General features: G+C 37.5%; 2 long non-coding RNA genes across 3 annotated transcripts; one reads left to right on the top strand and one right to left on the bottom strand.

Annotated features, from left to right (window-relative positions):
- Positions 1–287: 287 nt before the first annotated feature.
- LOC133860648 (uncharacterized) lies at positions 288–758 on the bottom strand. The gene is made up of 3 exons (XR_009898898.1): positions 701–758; positions 491–583; positions 288–390 (listed from the first exon to the last, which is right to left on the bottom strand). It is a non-coding gene; the product is annotated as an uncharacterized LOC133860648 (long non-coding RNA).
- A 10218-nt stretch (positions 759–10976) lies between these two features.
- On the top strand, positions 10977–14804 carry LOC133859393 (uncharacterized). Of its 2 annotated transcripts, XR_009898742.1 has the most exons (3): positions 10977–11335; positions 13409–13481; positions 14539–14804. It is a non-coding gene; the product is annotated as an uncharacterized LOC133859393 (long non-coding RNA). The 2 variants fall into 2 exon arrangements; XR_009898741.1 differs by having other exon boundaries at positions 13409–14804.
- Positions 14805–15449: the final 645 nt, after the last annotated feature.

Genomic DNA, 15449 nt, shown 5'->3' with positions numbered 1-15449 from the left:
TGTGAGCGAGCCTGATATGAGAAACACGTCCCACATACGGGAGTAACGTTCGGGCCAACCTGCCGAACCCTCCCCCCGTACTCAGGCCTCCCCAACGCCTGTTCGTACGCATTGTTTGGTGCCCAACGCACCGTGTCTTCTGACACGCTTTGAGTAGTGGCAGGATCACTAGATAAATTATGTGTCATCCTCTCCTATACGTCATGAACATAAAATACACATGTAGTCAATATATACTTTATCATACGCATAACTTAGAAATATTAGTAAAATAGATCAGTAGCATACACATAGGACCCGTGTACGTTCGTTCGAGTGAGTGCCGTCCTTCCTAGTGTGCATCTTCACGAACGACTCAGCTCGAGTAGGGGCCGTGCCAAAAGTAGTTGCCTGTCGCCATCCAATTGAAATAAATAACAAACAGTAATATTAATTTTTAAAAAAAGAATTACATACTAATATTATAAAATCTACATATATATGTTCATACCGCATCATGATTAAATCTGGCATAGCTTTTTGATCCCAAGCAATGGGGGAGGTCGTTCTGCTCTAGCATCCGCTTCATTTGTTCACAAGTCATCTACGCAGTGAACATTTCATAATATTTAATCATTGACACACTTAAAATAGTAATAAACCTAATTGAACAGTTATTGAAAATTCACCATTATAATAATACAATCAAATACCTACATACCATTTTCTGCTCAGTACACTAATCCCTCAGTAGGTACCCCACATCTGCTGGGTCATACTTGTCAAAAAAATTTGTTTGGCACTCTTGCTCGTATACTTTTTGGCGTGTCACCCTCTTGAAAATGTAGCTCTTTTTTAAATGAGGCCTTCCATGAACGGTGCTTGCGTCCAATATCAGCCCACGCCTCGTGTTGCACCTTGTGTAAATCTGCAGATACAGGCAGATAAAACCCCTCCTGCACATGCAATTTAAACATTAATTCTATAAGTTCAACAAAAAACATAACCCTAAGTTCAAATTTAAAAATAAATAAATTAATTAAAGTAAAATGCCAACGTATATTGAAACATCTTTCATAAACATATCATCAGGACATCCCACATAGCCTTCTTAATCTGCTTATCTACCCTCGCCCATTCGTCCCATATATGTATGTGGGACCTGCTCCTCACAAGCATTCCTGTAGCACGCCTAAAACGATTGCAGGCTCGTCCTACAGGTTGTGTTGCAGCATTGTACTGCAACACAATCTAATTCCCTCTCGGGAGCACCCAATTTGTAACGCCCCGCCTTTTACAAAAAGGCGTAAGTGAAAATTTCGATTTTCATATGACATTACGACATCATCAGAGTTATAAATTGGCAGCGGAATATATTTTTTAATAATAACACATCAAAGCTTCTAACAAAAATACTTCAAAATATATAGAAAGAGTGTAATTAAGTAATTGCACATAAAATAGTATTTGTGCCACATATAACACATATAATTTACAATCAAAACACTCATAATATTATTATTACATACCAATGGAAATATAAATATTGTTCTTCGAATATTATAGTAATGGACTAAATATAGTATTCCACAAAAATGGGAGGCATCCTAGCCTCAGATACTGCCATCAAGATTACCTAAGGGTCTGGACAATCCTGATACTCATCCTCCTCATAACCTGTATTAATATTTAATACAGAGAGAAAGAATAACACAAAAACACCTAGTAAGTCCACTGTTTTCAATAATAATATGATTGCTGGTTTATTAGAAATAAATAACACAGTGCAATGACATAATAAAATGACAGTTTTATATACACAGTCTTATTTATTTAAATAACCATTTTCTTTTAGCATTCACCTTATAGAGACGTAACTCTAACGAATAGATTCAAGGAGACGTGACTCTTGTCTAACATGTTATAGGAGATGTTACTCCCGTTTAGCGAATGATAGGAGACGTCACTCCCGTACGTTTAGCGAGTTCTAAGAAGACGTCACTCTTCTAATAATTTATTATCTTTTTGGCACAGACAGACGTCACTCCCTGGTCCGTAGGTAGATGTCACTCCCTACTCTGTTTTTTTATTAATATTTTTGGCACAGGCAGACGTCACTCCCTGGTCCGTTGACAGACGTCACTCCCAACTCTTTTATAAATAAATACATTAATTAAAATAACAAAATATGCAAATTTCACATGCGCAAACAATTAAATAAAGCAAAAATCATAACATTATAGAAATTCAGCATCACCCTCAGTAAATAATAAATACTTACAGTTCTATCCTGCTTTGGACAATATTCACACAAGTGCTCACTGCAATACAATTTTGTACATGTGATAGTGTGTTAGTAAGAATTTGCTATGAAACGTATTTTACCACGTTTTTCACGTTCGACTTTTAAATAACTTATCCCAATTTCTAATGTCGCTTAGATATTATAACGACATAAAATGAGTTAATTATATTATCACATTTTTTATGCAGACATTATTACGGTATTTATTAATTAATATCCACAATACCCTTTAAGTAAAACGGTATTATAAAAGCTTATCTATTTTTGTACCAAATCGACATAGTGACTCCATTAATATAATTAATGAGTTTTATATTCTAAAAGTACACAAGCGATACAGTATAAATAATCCTTATTTTAATCTTACAAAATTTGGGAGAATAAAGGCATTAGTATTAATAACCCTAAAATACTTTAACATATTTGAGTGGCGTAATGGTGCTTTTGTAAAATAGTGACTTTTTACTTGGGCATTATAACGGCGTGCTTTATAAATCTTTTGCGCCACTTAAAATGCCTGTTTTAAAACACAACTTAAAATAATAAAAACTGTAAAATGTATAAAATCAAAGCTTTTAATAAAAATACCTCGAAGATATAAAAATACCCACTCAAAGTCTCAACCAGCTGAGAGATAAGAGAGGATCATTTTCCTTTTATTTCTTTTCTCTTTATTCTTCCTTTTTATGTTTTTCCCTTTATTTCTTTTATTGTTTGACCGAGTATATGTGTATATATATATACATATCAGGTCTTCACTTAAGAGAAAGCATATAAGACAAAGAAAGAAAAAGGTGGAACTTCCTAGAGAGAGGACGTGAGAGAGAGAATCCTTTTTATTAGTTTGATTGAAAGAGAAAGTCTAGAGACTTTTTTGTCATCCTTTGTTTCCTTTGGCCCGTTTAATTACTCCCTTCTCTCTTATTTTTACCTCTCTAAAAAAAATCAACTTCAAAACATTTTTAACCTTTTTTTTACTTTTTATATTACATAAATAATTTTTTATTATTATTTAAATAAAAAACTTACTATAATACAAATTTTTTTTACTTTTTCACGTAAGTTCTTTTTATTTTATGTCCCATCAATCACTTTCTACTTTCACTAAAAAAAAAAAATTTCCCTGTAAAGGGAGGGGAGGGGAGAAGATTAGTAAACAAGGCCTTTATTACCCTTTTTTCTTCTTCTTCTTCCTGTTCGCTTACTGCTTCCTCTTTTTCGTTTCTTTTGCTTTTTCTTTTCTTTTATATATATACACATTTAATATTATTTAACTCATATCTACATAACACCCACACAGTTCAGTACATACTTACATATATAATTTATATCAATTAAACATATATATATATATACAAATCAAAGGAAGCACGATTCCCCCTTTCTTTTCTCTTTTCTTTTGTTCCTATTTGTTCTTTTCTATTCTAACCAAGTTGCACCCGAGAAAGAACAAGGACAGAGAGTTGGAGAGTTGAGCGGAAGATAGCTTACCAGAAAGGGGAAGAGAGATCCTGTTTCTGCTGCACCCGAATTAGAGAAAAAGGGAGAGAGCTGCTAAGGAACCAGTAGAAACAGAGAGAGAAGAGGAAAAACGGAGAGAATGGGATGATCTTCCTCCTCTGTTTTCTGATGGAATAGAATAGAGGAGAAGGAGGTTGGACGCTGCTGTTGGCCAAAAGAAAGATATAGGGAGAGAGTGGCTGTTCTTAGAAAATATTAGAGAGAGTTTTCCTTTATTCTGGGTTGCTGTTTGAGGACGAGATGACTTGGAAGAACTAAAGAGAATAGAGGAACAACGTTCCTGCTTGTTTGGCCGAGAGAAACCGAGAGAGCCTTTGGGAAGAGGAAGAAGGTGTGCGATGACATGAAGGGCTGCCTCTCCTTATATAGTGAATTGGATGGTTTGGATGCATCACAAGTGTTCTTGAATCGATGGATTGGGGTTGATTCATACAAGTGTTGTGCTGTCCAGGCGTGGGCAGCAAGAAGAGATGGAGATAAGGGAGCTGTACCTTCTTTGGACGGTTGGATCTACTCGAGTGGGTTGTGATCGATGGATGGGGTGCTTCTATGTGGGTGGCGAGCTGACTAAGAGGGAGAGAGAACCATCATCACCCTCCTAATAGCTCCTATCTATAAGTAACTAGTAATTAGCTTCTAACTAAACTCTTAATTGGCAAAACAGTAGATTGACTGAACGTGTATGAGAATTGAGTTTTGTTTTTCTTTTTCTTCAACGTGCACAAGTAGGCGTAGGCTGCTGGTCTGTTCCACATGGTCTGGGTCTCACAAGGGCTGGGTTCACATGGGCTGGGCTGGGCTGGGTTTTTATATAAATAAAATGGGCCTACAAATTATTTGCTAAATTTTCGTTTAAATCAAGGGTAGTATTTTTTGTGGGTGTTTTTACACTCTAAACGGAGCCTAAAAATTATGAAATTTGTAGAATAGCTAAAGGACTTCGAGATGAGCGTTCTGGCTTTTGAATCGACCAAAACGGAGTTCGTTTGACCATGTTTCCGTTATTCCAAAGTTTAAGGTCCGTTTGAGTTTTTATCAAATTAAAACTATAAATGCTTCTAAATTCATATTTATTTTCATAAATATTCATATTTATTCTTTTACCTTATTATTAGGTCCTAAATCATATTTTAAGATATTTTATTCAACATCTTAAAATACGGGGTATTACACAATTCCTCTCCGGATCCCTAATCACCTTATTGTAGATGCTCCCGTCAGGATTGTACCCTAACCAAAGAAGATAAAACATTTAATTTAATATACTACAAAAATAAATTATAGTAAACAATGATATAATTTATGTTATATCAAACTTAATATTAATTGGGAATATATTATAGGTTTCAATGATGTATAAATATGTACTTACCCATCAATCGAATCTGGTTAGTCTGTATGCACTAGGTCGCTGGGTCATCAGCATGCTCCTCGCCGACCCCTTCCCCTAGGGGAGGCTGCTGGTCGTCGTCTTAAAGCATATCATGTGGGCTATCAGGGGGCGACTGATCGGGACCCAATGTCGCGAAGTCCCCCTCATGGGGCATCTGGCTCTCCCCAAGATCCGGCCCCTAACTCTCTCCAGAAAGTGGCACCTGGCTCTCCCCAGGTGCCAGGCCCTGGCTCTCTTTCGGAGCTGACATGTGTCTCACCCCCGTGGCCGACATTTGCCTCTCCCCCAGCTGTGATGGCGGAAACCTATCATCCTGTGTCTCACTATCAAATCCACATGGCGTAGGGATAGAAAATGGGTACGGAATGTACGACATATTAGCCTAAAGTTGGCTGATCCCATCATGACCGTCTCGCACCCACCATCGAGTCACATGACTCGGTGAGGTGATCCCTAGCTGTGAGAATGACGGCGGCTCCGAATATGTCGAACAAGAATATCCAGCGGAGGGGTCTGCCTGTGATCTGACATGGCTATCCCCGCAGTACCCGGCAATAACGGTCTATAAGCGCCATTTGGGTGGTGTGGCCATGGCGCCATATAAAGTGACCCCTGGGCTGTGGACGTGGACGTGGTCGTGGAGGGCATAGGTGGGCGTGGTGCCCTGTGTGCATAAGGAGGGCGTCTCTGGTTCATGGAAACCTGCGAACAAATTTAAAAATATTATTAAACACGTTAAAAGTATAACTACCCAATTATATATTAGTAAGCAACATGCAAATTGTACAATGTGATTCATGCAAATTAGACAATGATCACATTTATTAATTACTATATGTCACAAATTAAAAATGTGTATTGAATTTTAGCGAATTGTACCAACAATTAATATAGCACTTATCCAACAGGAGCTTCAATTAGATCTATGTCGGGCCTGTCGTCCTTGAATTCATCATTCATATCATGTAGGTCAACAATGGCTAATACGAGCGGCACGCACTCGTGATAGGTAGCACCTACATCATGACTCCCTTCCCCCTGATCAACGTCGTACATGTTTTGCGGTTTTGTCCTTAAGGCACAAACTCAATCTGGGTTCCTTCCATCTTCGACGTAAAATACTTGGTCTACCTGAGATGTTAGCACGTAAGGCTCATCAGTAATCAGTTCTCCCCTGTGGACGAGGTGATTGAAGTTGACAAACACTAGGCCATAATCATCTCTTCTGAATCCCTTGTCTAACGTGGGGTCTGCCCAATTACACTTGAATAGTACGTACGTACGTAATCCTGTCATAGTACTCAACCTGAACTATATCGGTTAACTGCTCGTAGTACGTTTTGCCTTGAACGATTGACACACATATGCCGCTGTTCTACGTACTCCTTCCCACATCATGGGCAAGCATATGGAACAGTTTGCCATTGACCACGTACCTGTTATACTTTACTGCTGTCTCCTTCAACCTTCTAGAATGCATAACCAATTTATGGCCCAATTCCCCCCTACGTTGATCATCTAGTCCATCAACCTATGTGTATATTACAAATATTAAACACCACATTGGTTAATTACGGCATGTAAATCCTATCTTAAATCTGTACTGAACTTGCAGCGTATATACTATATAATGAAATACCACTATTTCCTTACATATCCACGGTACCATTCGTAGAACTGCTCATGATGTTGGGCTTCAATAAGAGCGTCCGTAATGCGACCCCTAGTGCATGATCGCCTAAGCGTGTCCTTGTGCATCCTACATTCAGCGGATATAATTATGTACTAATTATTATTAATAATTGTATTTTAATCCTGTTAAATATGTAAACACTACTTACATCCGTAAATGAATGAACTCGTCGAAATTGAACACAATATAATGATGAATTTGGTTCATTGTCAAACGGTTCAGGCTAAATCGCGTTCCCGCCCCCTTTGAACCGTCAGGATTTCCCTGAGGTTTGTTGTGGAAGGTTGGTGCGTAATCTAGATACCTCGAACAGAACGACACCAGTTCGGTCGCTATGTAACCCTCTACAATGCACCCCTCAGGGCCCGCTTTATTGAGCACATTAGACTTGAACGCCTAAGGCTCCTGGCGTACACACATGCACATTAAGACATTTTCAGTTTGTCCAACCAAATACATCCGAATAATTAAAATATATATATATACTGCACGGCTCCTCTGAGTCTACACTCGCGCACAAGATGCACGACCAAGTGGACCATGCTGGTAAAAAATGCCGGAGGAAATACTTGTTCCAGCTTGCACAAAGTGATACAGACGTCATCCCGCAGTTGGTCCATCTCATCTTATGTTAGCTTGGTTGGGCATATGCCTCTGGAAAATGTAGAAATCTCCAAAAGAGGTATAACCACCTTATCTGGCAGTGACTGGCGCAATGCAAGTGAGAGAAGATGCTGCATCAGTACGTGGCCATCATGGCTCTTCAACCCCGAGATCGTACGTTCCTTGAGTCGAACACACTGTGAAATGCCGTCCGGGACTCACATTTCGAAGAACCTTCAAAAAGTTTTCTTCGTCCTCCCAGGACATCGTGTGACAAGCTGCGGGCATATATGTTTTACCATTTGCGGCTGTGAACTGATGCAATTTAGGTCTCAACCCCATTTCCTGCAAGTCCAGCCGAACTACTAGGTTGTCCTTCGTTTTCCCTTTGATGTCCAAAATAATGCCAAGTATATTGTCCATGAAATTTTTTCTATGTGCATAACATCAAGATTGTGCCGAAACAAATTGTCTTTCCAATACGGCAATCTGAAGAAAAAACTTTTCTTCTTCCACACAACATCATCAGAACTTGCTGCACCCGTCTTCCGTTTCTTCCGTTTCTTCTTACCCGCGTTCTCATCCCCAAATGCTATTCCATCCAACTGTTGGAGGATCTCATCCCTGCATGGCACATTTGGAGCACATTCTAATTCTTTAGTACCGTCAAATGTTCTTTTGTTCAGCTGCCACAAATGCTCAGTTGGCAAGTATATCTTGTGCCCCATATAGCAAAATTTCTTGCTGTTCTTCAAATATTTAGACCTTGTCGAATGCATACAGTAAGGACATGCCTTCACACCCCTGTTAGGCCAACCGGATAAATCTGCATACGCCGACAAGTCGTTTATTGTCCACATCAACTGTGCTCGCATATTAAAATATTCAATCTTCAAAGCATCAAATATCCGTACCCCTACATTCCACAGTTCCAGCAACTCATCAATCACGAATGTTTCATGCACATCTAAGGAGGCAAATTGTACGGTACAATCATTACGGGCCATGTGCTGTGAGATGTGCTCATGTTCCCAAAAGGATTAAATCCATATGTTGTCAAACGAAACCGCACGTTCCTACTGTCTACCATAAAATTCGGATGCAGAATGTCGAATGATCTCCATGCCTCACCTCGGCCGGGTGCCTCAATACGCCATCCCTGGTGCGGCCTTCTGTATACCATCTCATATAGGGCGCAGTATGCTCTGACATGAATAGCCTCTGTAGCTGTGGGATGAGTGGAAACCACCTCAACACCTTCACTATACATTTTTTCCTCAGTGATATGACCTCACCATCCTCATCTAAATGTGTATCAGCCCTCCACTTAGATTCTCCACATACGATACATGAATCTAAGTCCTTGTTGTCTTTCCAGAATAACATATAGTCATTACGGCAGGCCGAAGTCTTCTCATACCTGAGACCCATGTCACTGAGGAACTTCTTCGCCTCGTATGTATTAACTGGCAAGGTCTCATTGCAAGGAGGCAACAATTGATTAATAAGCTCGAGAATATCAGAGAAAATTTTGTTACTAATACCTCCAATGCACTTTAAGTACTACATGTGTACAATAGCACTCAATTTACTATGCTTGGTAATAGGGTGAAATGGCTTCCCGGCAGTCTTTAACAACTCGTAGTACTTCAATGCGTCCCGTCCAAAGGTTCCTTCATTAACTGCTTGCGACTGGCTACTGACGGCTTCACTAACATTGTGCACGCCAAAGGCGTTACGCAACATGGCGCGCATGTCACCACCCTGTTCTAGACCTCCGCCCTGTTCAGTGCTTTCACCCTGTTCAGTGCTACCGGCCGCCAAATTTACGACACTGGGATGACTCGAACACTGGCCAGGAACAGCAGACACTCTCGCGGTCTCACAGTGCATATACCACAAACTGTATCCTGGAGTCATTCCCCTAACCCCCTGTCAGGTGGGCAAGAACATAATCTGGGGAGTGGCGCTGGTTATTTCGACAGTACTTGTAAAGACTAAGAAAATAAATAGGGAGTGTAGCATTTAATAAATTATATTTATTGAATTGATGGGACTAATAATAAATCCTAAGTAGATAAATTTATATGATTGGAATAAAATAGGTTTAAGACAAAGTAATATAACTTGAATAATAAAATGTAATATTTTATTGCCATGTGTTAGCACATGATTTATTGGAAGAAGATAACATTATCTTCTTTTGGAACCACACACACTACACGTGTCTACTTTTCCTTTCTTTTTCCTCTTTCTTTTCCCCTGCTTTCCCTTGGACCCGCACGCCCATCTCTTTTCCTTCTTCTTTCTTCTCTTCTTTCTTCTTTTTCTATTACCCTTCTTCCTTCTCTGTTCTACCTAGGGGTGTAAACGAGCCGATCCTGAGCGGGTATTGCCTGTTCGGGCTCGGCTCGTTTAACAAACAGTAAAGCTCGAGCTCGAGCTCGAGCTCGACACGAGCTGAAAAATCTTGTGCGAGCTCGGCTCGCGTAACAGAAACTATTGTCCGAGCTCGAGCTCGAGCTCGACCATTTTGGTCGATCCCGAGCTCGAGTACTCGGCTCGAGCTCGGCTCGTATCATAATTTAAATTATTGACTTTAGCAAAAAAAAAAAAATTAAAAATTAAACCACAAATTTTCAAAATAATGTGCACTTGCACGTATTAGAATTTTGCAATAAAAACAAACAATAAGGCAATTGCCAATGAGTCTAGAATCTGAATTACAATTATCTATGAATCTATAATAAGTAATTAAATATGGTCAAATTGATCATTATGAATTTATGAGTCATAAATCATAATTTATAACTACCTACTAATATTATATGATCATACGATCTAAGTATTATCATATGATAGCATATTTAATGATTTAACAACTCGTATGATCTTAAATCTTAGATCACGTGATGTAATGATTATTAAGTATTTAATGATAAACTCATAACATATAATAAAGTGATTGCATATTTTATATTTACATGTCATATGGCACAATGTTATATTATTATATGATCATATAGCCATATAATCTTATTATATAACATGAATAATATGATTAAGTATACAAATTGTCATTATATCATATGACTAATAATTAATTATTGATATTATTCACTTTTATTATTTTATATACCTATAACCAATTAATATATACTAACTAATAACTATTGTTATTTATTACTTAATTTATGCTTACGTATAGTATATTATTTATTAATATACTATATTATAAAACTAGTTATATATATATACGAGTCGAGCCTTAATAAACGAGTCGATCCTTATACGAGCGGGTTCACGAGCTTTAGTCGAGTCGAGTCGAGTTTATACGAGTTTGCATCGTTTAATAATCGAGTTTGATTTTCGTGTTCACGAGTAGCTCATTTAATAATCGATTCGAGCACGAGTCGAGTTTATTCGAGCCGATCTCGAGTAAGCTCACGAGTAGCTCAGCTCGTTTACACCTCTAGTTCTACCTGAACGCAGAGAGAGAGAGAGATAACAGAGTGAGATCAGGAGATGGAGAGGGAGATCAGAGAGAGAGAGTTGGGAGCAGAGAGATGAAACTGAGAGAGCCGAGAGATGAGACCGAGATCGAGAGAGTTGAGGGAGATGGAGCCCGATCCTCCATGGATCGACGCCGGTGATGCGAGTTCCGGCCGACTCTACCGGTGGGTCGACTATGGTGGAGCCTAGGACTCGATTTCCGGCGGAACCCAAGAGCTTGGACCCGCAACCCGCGACCCGAACCCAAGAACCCGTGAGACCCGATATTTCGGTGGTGTAGTCCGGCGAGTCCTCCGACGAACCAGAGCCGATTTCCGGCCTTGCTTCGGTATGGTTTCTCTTCCCCTTGTCTTTGATTTTGGTTGAATTTCCACTTGGTTTGTTGTTGACCGAATGGGTTGTTGGTTTGATGTAGTTTGATCCTTGATATTTAGGTTTTGATTTGGGTTGATTTTCAATGGTTAATGTTTAAGATTTTTGGTTGCAAATCCGAATGGGGTTTATTTGAGATTGTAGAGCTGATTTGATTTTTGTTGTGGCTTTGGTATGGGTTTCCCCTGTTTGGAGATGGATTATGGGTCTTTGGTGTTTGATTTAATTCCTCTGTTTTGGAAATTTAATGGTAGAATATATGTATGTGATTTGATGATGTTTTCTTAAGGTTTGTTGATGGAATTTGGTCGTGAATGGGAGCTGGTTTTGGGATTTCTTGTTGTGACCATGTGTGTTGAAATTGTGAATTTGTGGGGTTGTTTGATCGACTTAATATGGAGAAAGATTGGAATTCTGATTTAGGGCTATTTTAATTGATATGATTCTTGAGCTAATTTAGAGTGATTATGATAGTGTGGAATTATTGGATGATGTTAAGTGTTGGGTTTGGTTAATTTATTGTTGTGGACGTGTTTATAGAGGGTGATTTTAATGGGTGTATTTTGGTGGAATTAGAAATTGGGGGTTGGATTTGTTGGTATATAATTAGATGATTTCGGTTGGTTTTCACGGTGGTTGATGCTTGAAGGTTTATTAGAGATAGTTTATGTATATGATTATTTGATAATATTTTCTTGAGGTTGTTGATGGAATCTTGGTTGCAAATGAGGGGCTGTTTTGGAGTTTATGGCTATGGGCCTTGATCGAGTTGAGGGGTGATTTTGATGGGTGTTTTGCTTGGCTATGACTGGTTGAAACCATGGATTGGGGTTCTTGATGTTATCCAAATTTGTTATATATGAATTAGGTGGCTGATTTAAGAATTGAGTTGATAAGATATTCATTGTTTTCTATGGAACATTGTTGGATTTTCCTAAGGTGAAATCTAGGTTTAATACTTTAGTGATGGAAGTGTGGCAATTTATGTAATAGAATTGTGTTATATTATGTAATAAGATTTTAGTTCCCATGTAGGTTGTCGAGAGTGGATTTTCATTGGAGATTGATGAATAGATATGAAGCTTTAGTGAAAATTGGATTAAGAGGTATATGGAATGTTGAGAGTAAATGGTGGTTGAATGATTATAATTGTTATGATTTTGATAGCTTTTGATGGCTATGCCCAATTGGTTATTAATGGGGATAGTTTACTTTACTTGGTGATTGCTTGGTTAGGTTTTGTTTGTAGAGGGGAACTGAAGAGTGTGAATCTAATGTATTTAGATCCTTTGTGCAAATAGCAAATATGGTCGAGATGGAAAATACGTTGTAAGGCTTAATAGAATAAAATGAAAAGGAAATAGTCAAAGAAAAGAATAAAAGAGATAAAGTGAAATATATAAATAAATTTCTGTAAAAGAAATACAAGAATCAATGAGTAAGTCAAGTAAACATAGATAACAATTTAGACATCAAAATGGATGTAATAAAATTGATATGAGTTGTGAACTAATAATAAATTGATTCCAGGTATAATGCTTAGCTTGATAAGCATCCGGTACATATATGTGTATATGTATGTGTATGGACCAAATACACTTAATTTGCTTAAATGGATAAACCAACTATAAGACTTAATTGTTAATAATGATAAGTAGGTAACTAAGTAACTAATCCACCTATTCATGTACACTAAGCATTTTAGTGTATCATTGGATGGGGTTTAAGCATCGTATACATTCATGTATATGTATATATATATGTAGGTGAGTAACAAGCTATAAAAGCATTAACGAAGATAGTGTGACTTAATAATAATAATAGTAAGTAGTCGAATAAGATAGTAAACGTGTCCTAGAGATGATAAGTGGAATAAAATAAGAACCTAGTCTAAATGATAACCTAATAATAGTTTAGGATCCCTAACTAGCCCTAGAAGTGGATTACGCGACGTGTGAGCACGTGAGTAGTATATGTGTCATAGAGTATAGAGTTCAAAAGCATAGTCTAATGTTATTAATGTTTGCAGGATAGTGTCCGAATTGGAGACTTCAATGGGTTCTCCAATGTAGAGTCTGAGTCGTGGGTCCAATGCAGCCAAGGTGAGTATTCTACTCACTGAGAAAAGATATTTTTCGTATTTTATAGAAATGCAAATGATAGATGATTTTCTACTGAACCAACGATATGTTAACATGTATGCTTTGAATGTTTTAAGTAGTTTCAATTATGTTGAAATATCAATGATGTTATGAAATGATGCATAAATGAAATGTTTGAATTGATTTAAAGTGTCTGAATATGTACTGCAATTATGCAAAGAAAAATAAAGAAAACTTCATGTTTATTGGTTCATTGTATTTGAAGAGAGCATGATTTGTAAAGAATAGGAGTATAGAGTTTGAGTTGTAAAGCATAATGCACGAACACATAATAAAGAAGAGAGCGTGAGGCTCATAATAAAGAAGAGAGCGTGAGGCTCATAATAAAGAAGAGAGCGTGAGGCTCATAATAATGAAGAGAGCGTGAGGCTCATAATAAAGAAGAGAGCGTGAGGCTCATAATAATGAAGAGAGCGTGAGGCTCATAATGAACAAAAAGACTATCATAAGCATGCATAGCATTGTTTAAATTGTGTAATGTTTTCATGATAAGTATATTGTAGTTTTGCTAGACGTATTAGTATGCATAAGAGTCTTGATAGAAAAAGAACTTATGTATATTGGTATCGGATTGTGTGATGTTTTTATGAAAGTATATTGTAGTTTTGCTAGACGTATTAGTATGCATAAAAGTCTTGATAGAAAAAGAACTTATGTATATTGGTATCGGATGGTTGCATGATTTAAATGTCATTGTGTTCTATAACGAATCTTTTATGTATAATACTAGCTGCCCAGTGTATTTAAATGTTTTCTATTAGTCGGTGTTTGCTATATCAGCTATGGGGTTTTTCAAACAAAAGTTTATAAGATTGGTAGCTGTTATAGTGTACGCACGACTAAAAATGAAAAGTTGGTTCTTTGCGAAAACTCAGTGAATAGTATACCTCTGAGGTCTTAGTGTATTTATTTATGCTAAGACGGTGGGCTCATAATTCCACCTATACGGATGTGGCAAACCCCCACAACCGTATAGATGATGTTTCTTTGGCTGCAGGTATTCTGGTCATAGTATATGGTGTCGTAGAAGTATATTGAGGATATTATGACTAAAGCTCAACGCGACGATTGTAATGTGTTAGACCGCGGGATGTCTATTCCTTTAGGTATTTTGATTATGGCTTGTGACGCTTGCGCCACATAAACTTTGTTAAGCCATTTATGTTATGTATTTAATTTGAGGAAAGACTTAAATCATATAGTTATGTAATGGCTCTTATTGTCATTAATTGTGATAGACATATAAGATGTGATTCCCGCTAATAGGTTTATGTTTTCCGCTGCATAGTAGATACATATTATACTCTGATATACCATGAACATGTTATGGAATTTGTACACATGTTGGCTTTGCGACATATCGTCGTGCCACTGTGAAGATCCGTTTATATTTTAAGGGATTAACGATTATGAAATGTTTTGTATATATAAAAAAAAAAAAAAAACGGGTCATCACAATACTTACATGGACAGTAAATTTTACCATCGGTAGCTGTACAGTTACCGACGGCAAATTCCACGAAAGCTCTACACCCGTCATTATATTGTGTCGTACCCCTACGGGCTGACATCCAAGACTTGTCCATATTTGTCTGTACGTGAATCAATAGCCCGAAACACAATATTATTTTTAATTTGAGCAAATAACTATACGGCCTAACATTTTGAGAACCCAAGAAAAATTAAAAATAAAAAGAAACAATGACCCAAACGTCTTTAGAAAATTTCATGTTAGTGGCCAAAAATTGTTGTATGACTATATAAATTTTGAATATTCATAGTTCTGTTTTAAATTTGCGGTTATTTTCTTTTGGTAATGGGTTCATAGCACCTTAATATTTATAAAACATTTCCACATCAACATTTAAAGTGAAATAATAGGCAAGGACGTGGTTGTTGAAATTGATA

Source organism: Alnus glutinosa, chromosome 2, assembly GCF_958979055.1.
Source record: "Alnus glutinosa chromosome 2, dhAlnGlut1.1, whole genome shotgun sequence".
Lineage (NCBI taxonomy): Eukaryota > Viridiplantae > Streptophyta > Magnoliopsida > Fagales > Betulaceae > Alnus > Alnus glutinosa.
This window is presented reverse-complemented; position numbering and strand designations above follow the sequence as displayed.